At 40.8% G+C, this 9,630-nt stretch overlaps 1 protein-coding gene across 1 annotated transcript in view; it reads left to right on the forward strand.

Moving 5' to 3' along the window:
- hectd2 (HECT domain containing 2) overlaps window positions 1–9,630 on the forward strand; it is a 385,857-nt gene that overhangs the window by 226,867 nt on the left and 149,360 nt on the right. The window lies entirely within an intron of this gene.

The raw sequence follows: 9,630 nt of genomic DNA on the forward strand, positions 1-9,630 counted from the left end.
CTGCTTGTTTACACGATTTTTACATACATATTAAACACTTACCATATAGGAGCACTTTGTAGTTCTACAATGACTGACTGTAGTCCATCTGTTTCTCTGCATGCTTTGTTAGCCCCCTTTCATGCTGCTCTTCAATGGTCAGGACCCCCACTACAGAGTAGGTATTCTTTGGGTGGTGGATCATTCTCAGCACTGTAGTGACACTGACATGGTGGTAGGTCCGTGTGTGTTGTGCTGGTATGAGTGGATCAGACACAGCAGCGCTGCTGGAGTTTTTAAACACCTCACTGTCCCTGCTGGACTGAGAATAGTCCACCAACTAAAAATATATCCAGCCAACAGCGCCCCGTGGGCAGCGTCCTGTGACCACTGATGAGGGTCTAGAAGATGACCAACGCAAACAGCAGCAATAGATGAGCGATCGTCTCTGACTTTACATCTACAAGGTGGACAAACTAGGTAGGAGTGTCTAATAGAGTGGGCAGTGAGTGGACACTGTGTTTAAAAACTCCAGCAGCGCTGCTGTGTCTGATCCACTCATACCAGCACAACACACTAACACACCACCACCATGTTTCAGTCAGTAATTGTAGAACTACAAAGTGCTTCTATATGGTAAGTGGAGCTGATAAAATGGACAGTGAGTGTAGAAACAAGGAGGTGGTTTTAATGTTATGGCTGGAAATGGTGAGGGTGGGAGGAGTAATGGTCGTGTCTGAGATTGAGAGACGCTTATTGACAAGATTTAGCGCCATCTGATTTCCACCTTTTTGGACTCAAAGAAGCTTCAAAGAAAGGAAGATTTTCATGTGATGATGATGATGTGAAAACAGTGGTGAATCAGTGGCTACACGCTCAACCAAAGACATTTTTTGCTGATGGCATTAAAAAGTTGGTCTGGTGCTGGCAACAATGCATCAGAAGGTGATTATGTAGAAAAGTTACATTGTTTTTGAAATTCTTAATAAATAGAGTTTATATATACTGTTTATATATATATATATATATATATATATATATATATATAATTTTACCGATTTCCAGCGGTCTGGGTCCTTTCTGTCCTTTCTGTGTGCATGTTCTCCCTGTATCTGTGCTCTGGTTTCTTCCCACACAATCCCCCCTTCTGTTACAAATTAAACACCATCTGTCCATCTCATCAGAAATAATAGATTAACTTTGATCATAATACAACACATTTGTTGGCCTGAACCAAAATTGTAACTGAACTCTATGCAAGGGCATCGGGATGGGTGTGTATGTGCAATCATAATAATATAATACAAGTATCAGTTATTACTATTAATAATGATTATAATACTACTGGTACTACTACCATGACTAATACATGAACTACTACTACTAATAATATTACTAATAATTCTTCTTCCACATCTTCCTCTTCTTATTATTATTACTATTACCTGCTTCTAACATCAACTTTGATGATAAAATGTTCACTTGCTGCCTAATATATCCCACCCACTAACAGGTGCCGTGATGAAGAGATAATCAGTGTTATTCACTTCACCTGTCAGTGGTCATAATGTTATGCTTCGTCTGTGTAAATATATACAGTACATTACATATATTGTATACATATATAATCTAATCATTATATAGGGCAGCATAGGTTGCAGTGTTTAGTGCTGTTACCTCACAGCAAGAAGGTCCTGGGTTTGATTCTCAGGTCATGCAGTTCAGGTCCTTTCTGTGTGGAATTTGCATATTCTCCCCGTGTCTGTGTGGGTGTCCTTGGGGTGCTTTGGTTTCTTCCCACACAATCCCACAAGTCCAATAACACGCATTCAGGCCAACTGTACCTACAAAAATTGTTTTAAGTGTGTGTGTGTGTGTGTGTGTGTGTGTGTGTGTGTGTGTGTGTGTGTGTGAATGTGATTGCCCTTTGATGGACAGAATCATAGCCACCCACTGTGACCCAGACCAGGATATTTACTTCTACCTCAACTACAACTACTACTACGTTTACTATTAATATTATTATTATTATTATTATAGATAGATACATCACTTTATTAATCCCAAAGGGAAAGTCAAGTTGTTATTATTATTATACAATTGCTGTAGATCATTTTTTCAAAACAACGCTCAGTAATTTATGAGCAAAGATGGGTCATGGTTCACCAGTTCCAGAAGTTTAGCAATGATTTTCAGTGCCTGATCACAAAGAAATCGGGGGTTTCACCATCGACAGTCTATAGCATTTATAAAAAAAGGCCTAAAATACCTGGAAAGGCAACACAGTTTGTTGCTGCATCTTAAGATGAAGTTTACGACTCTACTATGCAAAGCAGAATACATAAAGTCAATGTGTACCCAAGGTACACTTATCAGGTAATTACATTTATTGATTTTTTTAAAGTTTCACCTACCATACAAATGAGCTTTGTGGATGTACAATTTCTAACTGTAGGCCATGTGTTGAAGTACCCTGCTGTACTTTATTTATTAATCTAAAGGGACCCCTAAAGGACCCAATGACCAGATGTTATGTGGTTGCTGGACCACTCTCAGCACTGCTATGCCCCTAACATGGTAATGACATGGTAATTTTAGCAAGATAATGCAAAGAAGTATTCTGCATGAATTACAACACTGCCTACCAGCAGTCCAGATCTGTCTCCTATTGAAGATGTGTGGTGCATCATAAAACATTTTAAATTTCAGATCCCAAAAATGTACAGAATATTAAAAGGAAAGAGAGTATTTCATGTATTATGTGTCATTCATAATTTTTTTGCAAATGTGTTTGTATATTTAACATGAAAAATGGTTGATAGTGACTTATACGTAGTTGTGATCAAATAGAATTGTAATACAATACTAACCAATAAAACTATAAAGTTTGTGTTTAAGGAATGGCTGCTCCACATTTTACTTATAAACTTTTGTTTTTTCTAATACTTATTATTTTGTAATGTAAAATGTACGTATTACTTTAGGGCTTACTGCATCTGTACTCATGTTATCTCAAGTACTGTAAATGACTTTCTTTAAACAGCAGGTGGCAACAAACCATTTTGAATTCTTAGAAAGTAAGAACAGTACAGTATTCCTATCACATCCGAGCCTGTATGAATTATTGAGATAAAAGCCTGTGTTTGGGGGGTATTTTATTTTTATTTTTATCCCAGGTCATAAACTGTACCCTAAATGTTAAAATAATAATTATGAGAACATAATAGTAAATAAATGGACAAATAATAGAAAGAATTATCATTACATTTGTTTTTATTCTTATTTGAATGTTTATTCATCCATATTCAGTAACTGCTTTATCCTGATCAGGGTCACGGTATGCCCAATGTCCTCTGGAACCACTAAACACAAGACAGGAATACCCTACGGACAGTGTGCCAATCCATCACAGTGCATCACAAACTTACACACAGCCTACAATCATTCCAATAATTTATATAGACTGTGCATAAATATGATACAGTAGACCCTTGTGTTATGTACGGTTCAACTTAACGTACGAACAAATTTCGGATTACGAACCGAAATTCGTGAAACACGTGACGTCACGAACAAGTTGACTCCGTCCATCTCTCTCTATATATATACAGTAAGTGAACATTCGGACAGCGGTCAGTGTTGAGAAAATGAAAAAATCTATTACATTTGTTGTTGTATAATTACTCCTGCCAGTAGCTGTCACTGTGTATCAGACCGAGGGGACAGTGAGTGAGAGAGAAGAAGGAATTCGGCTCAGTAAAGTATTCTTCCTTTCGTGCAATTACACTTACAAGATACAACATTATTGAAATAAAGAAGAAAATAATAGAGAAATGTGAGAGTTATTGTTGTTTCTGGTAGATACATTTTATAAAAAAGAAGGAAATTTATTATGGTGTATGGTACAGCACACGTACTGTACTGAAATGTGATGTGTTTATGTACAGTACAGTACTACTGTGTATTGTTCATTATTGTTTATTATAGTATTATCTATTCTATAATTTAAAATTGAAGGGAAAATACTTGGATTTATAACAAAAAAGACCATTTAAGACATTAGAAAGGTTAGGTGGGGGGGGGGGGGGGTGTTGGGGGGGGAGGTCTGGCACGGATTAATTCTGTTTACATTATTTCTTATGGGAAAAAAAGGTTTAACTAACGAACATTTTGACTTAAGAACAACCCTTCAGTACCAATTAAATTTGTAAGTCAAGGGTCTGTACTACTAAGTAAAAATATTCACAGAGCAAAATGCAATTTTTTAAAATTTTGTTCCATGATGTAGGATTCTGTCAGTGAATGCTTGTAAATGAGACTAAAGAAGTGGGTATACTGCAACTGTCTGTTATTACCAATCAATATAAACTACACTTCAGTGTATTTTCTGTATATGCATATTGTCTTGGCTTTAGCACTGATGTATGCACCAGTTAGCCAAAACATTAGAACTAACTGCCAAAAAATATGCATGGCACTAACTACCTATATCACAATAATTTAGAAATATATCAGATGTTGGGCAGTTGATAGTTAATTGTAGTATGTGTGTTGGATGCAGCAGAAATGGGCATGAATAAAGACCTGAGTGAATTTTATATGAGTCAAAACCTTCTGGCCAGATGACTGGATTGAAGTGTCTTGATACAGCAGGATGTGCTCGCAGGCAGCTATGGCAAATATCCACCAACAGTGGTCTAAACTGCTGAAAAGTTGTTGGTTGGCCAAGATTTATCAGCCTGATTACGTGAAGGCTTTGACGTTTGGAATGGATCAAGAGAAATGCTACTGTAGCTTAAATTACAGATAATTGTAATGCTAGTGATGATGTGAGTAAGTCACAACACACAGTACATCAAACACTTCTGTGTACAGGGCTGCACAGTCACAGGACAGAGTTCCCATGCTAACTGGACATCAGAGCAATAGCAGATCAACAGGTCTAAAGAAAATAGATCTGTTTTCTCCAAGATACCACGTATCAGATACCCCAGGACTCCTTCAGATGTCTGGTGGAGTCCTTGTGGAGTCTAAAAAGCCACCAACAAAAATGGGACAATCACAAATAAATCAGGTGGTCAAAATATTAGAAACAAAGTAATAAATGAAAGACATAAAAAACATCCACAGCCTGCAAAGGAAAAAGTGAATAGAAAATAGATAGTGCAGAACTGTGAACTGATTATCGCAAAATGACAAGCTGCTCCAACCGTCTTGTTCCCGTCCCTAACCCAACCCTAAGAACCAGCAATGCACAAGAGGCACCCTAACCTAACCAACTGGCACTGGCCAAACATAACATGGATTTATGAGAAGGGCTACGCCACCTCTGGGGCAATCCACTCTCCCAGTGTGGTTCCTTCTTGAAGCCTAAAATGCTGCACCACTGGGTGAGTTCCCAGAAAGAAAGAAATGTGCTGGCATTACACGCCAGCAGAAAACCGGACTGGACCATGCAGCCTGGTATCTCATTTTTAAGAGAAATAGCAGGTTTGCCAACACAGGAGCTGGCAGGTGTGAGAGGGAGAAACAACAATGTATACAAAACTCCAACAGAAGTAAATTAACACTCACAAGGCAGGGAATAGCAATAAGGAAAAACTGACACATCAGTCATCTGTGCCTCTGTGCCCCCTCTGTCTTCAGCAGCTGACCTAAGTCCTTATATGGATTGGTGCCATCTTACATAAGAGACTTGCTCCAATTCTATCCTTCACCTAGATCTCTTAGGTCATCTGATCAATTGCTCTTGGCTGTGTCACGGTCACGGCTGAAGCTCAAAGGCGATCGAGCCTTTGCAGTTGCTGCACCGAGGTTGTGGAACAGTCTACCTCTGGACATCAGGGCCGCTTCCTCCATTTCTGTTTTTAAATCTAGATTAAAAACACATTTCTACCGGTTAGCTTTCCCTGAATGAGTGTCATGGTCTGCGTTTTTCTGTTGGTCTACTGTTTAAACTTTGTTGTTTTTACATATGTGTTTTATGTTTCAACATGTACAGCACTTTGGATGTAAATGTGCTTTATAAATAAATTACTTACTTACTTACTGGATTGTTGAAGAAAACCAAGTACCAAAAAAAACATGCTAAAATGGCAACAAAATAAGTCACAATTTCTTTACAAATTTACAGTATAATGACGGTGGATGGTAGTCAATTAAAACATGACGTGTTTATGCGCTGCATATCCCGAGCTAAAAACATCATCAGTGACCCCTCACATCCTCACTGTGGACTGTTTTCCCTGCTGGCATTCGGTGCAGGACCACCAGGTTTTGTAGCAGTTTTTCCCCCCAGGCCATCAGACTGTTGAACTCATAACACTTTTGAACAGCTATATGCTGCTTGAACTATTTCTAGGTTCAATACTGGACACCATGCCCTTCTGTGCACTCATTTATCTACCTCTGTAAATATACAGTGTATCACAAAAGTGAGTACACCCCTCACATTTCTGCAAATATTTCATTATATCTTTTCATGGGACAACACTATAGACATGAAACTTGGATATAACTTAGAGTAGTCAGTGTACAGCTTGTATAGCAGTGTAGATTTACTGTCTTCTGAAAATAACTCAACACACAGCCATTAATGTCTAAATAGCTGGCAACATAAGTGAGTACACCCCACAGTGAACATGTCCAAATTGTGCCCAAATGTGTCGTTGTCCCTCCCTGGTGTCATGTGTCAAGGTCCCAGGTGTAAATGGGGAGCAGGGCTGTTAAATTTGGTGTTTTGGGTACAATTCTCTCATACTGGCCACTGGATATTCAACATGGCACCTCATGGCAAAGAACTCTCTTAGGATGTGAGAAATAGAATTGTTGCTCTCCACAAAGATGGCCTGGGCTATAAGAAGATTGCTAACACCCTGAAACTGAGCTACAGCATGGTGGCCAAGGTCATACAGCGGTTTTCCAGGACAGGTTTCACTCGGAACAGGCTTCGCCAGGGTCGACCAAAGAAGTTGAGTCCACGTGTTCGGCGTCATATCCAGAGGTTGGCTTTAAAAAATAGACACATGAGTGCTGCCAACATTGCTGCAGAGGTTGAAGACGTGGGAGGTCAGCCTGTCAGTGCTCAGACCATACGCCGCACACTGCATCAACTCTGTCTGCATGGTCGTCATCCCAGAAGGAAGCTGACGCACAAGAAAGCCAGCAAACAGTTTGCTGAAGACAAGCAGTCCAAGAACATGGATTACTGGAATGCCCTGTGGTCTGACGAGACCAAGATAAACTTGTTTGGCTCAGATGGTGTCCAGCATGTGTGGTGGCGCCCTGGTGAGAAGTACCAAGACAACTGTATCTTGCCTACAGTCAAGCATAGTGGTGGTAGCATCATGGTCTTGGGCTGCATGAGTGTTGCTGGCACTGGGGAGCTGCAGTTCATTGAGGGAAACATGAATTCCAACATGTACTGTGACATTCTGAAACAGAGCATGATCCCCTCCCTTCGAAAACTGGGCCTCATGGCAGTTTTCCAACAGGATAACGACCCCAAACACAACCTCCAAGATGACAACTGCCTTGCTGAGGAAGCTGAAGGTAAAGGTGATGGACTAAACCCAATTGAGCACCTGTGGCGCATCCTCAAGTGGAAGGTGGAGGAGTTCAAGGTGTCTAACATCCACCAGCTCCGTGATGTCATCATGGAGGAGTGGAAGAGGATTCCAGTAGCAACCTGTGCAGCTCTGGTGAATTCCATGCCCAGGAGGGTTAAGGCAGTGCTGGATAATAATGGTGGTCACACAAAATATTGACACTTTGGGCACAATTTGGACATGTTCACTGTGGGGTGTACTCACTTATGTTGCCAGCCATTTAGACATTAATGGCTGTGTGTTGAGTTATTTTCAGAAGACAGTAAATCTACACTGCTATACAAGTTGTACACTGACTACTCTAAGTTATATCCAAGTTTTATTTCTATAGTCTTGTCCCATGAAAAGATATAATGAAATATTTGCAGAAATGTGAGGGGTGTACTCACTTTTGTGATACACTGTATATGAACAATTTTTAACTCCACAGGCCACTTTTTCACTATTGCACTTTATAATATTTTTTTGCTGTTGTATATTCATATACCTTTTTATTTTAATTCCTGCTGCTATATATCTATATATTCATATACTTTTATTTTTTAATTCTGTGCTGCCATTTATATCATATACTTTTTAGTTTAAAATTGTGCTGCTGTACATTTTATTTCATATACTTTTATATCCTAAATTCTGTGCTACCATGTACCATCAATGCTTTCTTCACCTACTTTTTAAATTCCATGCGAGGTAATTGCACTTGTGTATAATGAATGACAATAAAGTTTGTCTAAGTCTAAGTCTAAATATTAATTATTTATAACTGCTTTACACTGACCAGTGTTGCAGTGTGTGCAGCACCATCCACAAACACTACGCACAAGAAAGGAATCCCAGGCAATGCTAAAAGAACATGCAAAACAGTCAGTGGCTCAAAGCAGGGAGAAAGCAGGACCTCAGGAACCAGGGTTCTGTGCGGCACCTACTCACCCACAGCTGCGCCATCACGCTGCCCTATAGTGAAATAGTGCAAGTCAAAAATGACACAGTCATTCAGTCAGCGAGTGCTTTACATGATATACTGCAAGAAATGACATGTTGCTTTCAAGGACGGATTAAGGATAGTCTGGGCCCCTGGGCAAATAATTTTGAAACAATACAAATTCAGAAACATTAAGTAAGGGCCTGAATCGCATATTTGCAACAAAACGTCTGTTATGAAATCTGGTAGCTTGCCTGGCAATTTGTAGGTCCCTAGAAAGTCAAGGAGCCATGGTAAACGACTTCTATGGAAGTCAAGGGCCCCATAGCAGGGGCCCTCGTGATCAAGGGCCCTCTAATGGTATGCCCTGCTCTTCTCTAGGGCCCCCTGGTAGGGGCTCTCATAACCAGGGCCCTCTAAAAATATGCCCCCCTCTTTCCTAGGACCCCTAATAGCCAGAAGTCGAAGTCAGAGCAGTGCCACAACGCCTCATCCATTTTCATAAGGGGCCCAAAAGCATGGCTAGGGCCCAAAAGCATGGCTAGGGCCCCCAAAAGCATGGCTAGGGCCCCCAAAAGCATGGCTATGGGCCCCAAAAGCATGGCTAGGGCCCCCAAGAGGTCCTGGGGTCAAAGTCCCTAATAGTCAGAGGATCCTTAAAATGGAGGGCCCTCGGAAATAAAAATATATTGTATCATAAATGTTGATAGGCATCGCAAAATGTTTTGGGCCAGGGCCCCCCCCCCCCGGGGCCCCCTGACCTCAAGGGCCCCTGGGCGCTGGCCCCACTGGCCCGGTCAGTAATCCAGCCATGGTTGCTTTACAGTAAAGTCATCCATCGATGTTGATTTCGCAGGACACGCCCCGTTTTCGGATGCCATCCAATCCCTGAGCCGTGTTCAAGCTATGCGTAAACGTCAAGCCAGCAGTGGGTCCGCTGTAGCAGTGTGTGCAGTAAGCGTGGAGTATTGCGGAGAGTGGAGTACTATAGCAGCAAAGCGCATTCACTGCAGCCAGTCCGACTGCGCAGAGCGAAACAGAGAACGCTCCGGACACACCGTGACAAGATACAAGACACTGATCCTTTATAGACTACCGAGACAGCTTGGTTTCTGTGTGTGG

The sequence above is a fragment of the Trichomycterus rosablanca genome, chromosome 10, assembly GCF_030014385.1.
Source record: "Trichomycterus rosablanca isolate fTriRos1 chromosome 10, fTriRos1.hap1, whole genome shotgun sequence".
Classification (NCBI taxonomy): Eukaryota; Metazoa; Chordata; class Actinopteri; order Siluriformes; family Trichomycteridae; genus Trichomycterus; species Trichomycterus rosablanca.